General features: G+C 45.6%; 1 protein-coding gene across 3 annotated transcripts in view; it reads right to left on the bottom strand.

Moving 5' to 3' along the window:
• carmil2 (capping protein regulator and myosin 1 linker 2) overlaps window positions 1–1176 on the bottom strand; it is a 67898-nt gene that overhangs the window by 51291 nt on the left and 15431 nt on the right. The window lies entirely within an intron of this gene.

Here is a 1176-nt window from a genome sequence, read left to right as displayed (position 1 = left end):
GACTTTGGCTTTAAGGCCAGAAGGTGAAGGTGAGCATCGTGCTGTTCTAGCTGTGTGTACCGCTGCTATAATGTTTTATTGATTTATTTTACAAAGTGGTGTAGAGGCTCCCTGTGCACTCAACATACTGAGAGAGGTATTGAGAGGCCTCACTCGGTCCTGACACCTGGTTCTGGTTCAAACAGAGTTCTGCCTCAGGATCAGTCTGATCAGTCAGCCAGTTCACAACACAGTAAATACAAAATCACCCACAGAGAGAGAGAGATAGGGAGAGAGAGCTGAACTGATGGACTAACCTCATACTGGTCACCAGCACACAATCTAGCAAATCCAGCCAGACCTGAAAGACAAATAGAAACAGATGTAACCGATCAACATGCTGAAACCGGTCTGTCTGCACCAAAGGTTGTCTGGAAATACGACAGACCACTGACGGAACATGTTACTGTGTACCTGTAATGACACAGCTGAGCTGAGTTAGTTTTAGAGTTGGACACGTCTTCCTGCTCCGTGTACATTTGATGGTTTGATAATAAAAATCTGAGTGAAATAAAAGTCACGGTGCTTGAAACCCCTAACTATACTTTGTTGCTGTAAACTGAGTTAATAATACAGTGTTTAGGAGCGGCCCCACAGCAGCCATGTTTGTTCGGTCATCACAGAATAACTGTTGAAGAGTATCAAGTAGCTCAGTTGGTTGAGTGTCTACCGCTTATCCAACCATTCACACTCACAGCCACACCTATGGTCAATTTAGAGTATCCAATTAGCCTAGTCCCCATTTTGCATGTCTTTGGACTGTGGGAGGAAGCCGGAGAACCCGGAGAGAACCCACACAGGCACGGGGAGAACATGCAAACTCCACGCAGAAAGATCCCACGGCCGAGCCGGGACTCGAACCCGGAACCTTCTTGCTGTGAGGCGACAGCGCTAACCACTTCACCACCGTGCAGCCTAGTACAATAATTGTTAGAATTATTGTGTTTTCATATTATTTTCAATTTTACCCAGATACCTGACTATCTGCCCAGTACCAGTCATGAGATCAGAGGCACAGTAATCTTCTGACAGAGAAACTCTTTGACTCAAAGATCCTCTGAATTACACCCACTCACACTGAGCTGTGGAGTGTCTACCTTTTCCAGCATGTGAATTTAGGAGAGAGCAAAATGGCTA

This window comes from Seriola lalandi, unplaced genomic scaffold (assembly GCF_002814215.2).
Source record: "Seriola lalandi dorsalis isolate HSWRI2012SDOR001 ecotype SW California unplaced genomic scaffold, Sedor1 jcf7180002055008, whole genome shotgun sequence".
Classification (NCBI taxonomy): Eukaryota; Metazoa; Chordata; class Actinopteri; order Carangiformes; family Carangidae; genus Seriola; species Seriola lalandi.
This window is presented reverse-complemented; position numbering and strand designations above follow the sequence as displayed.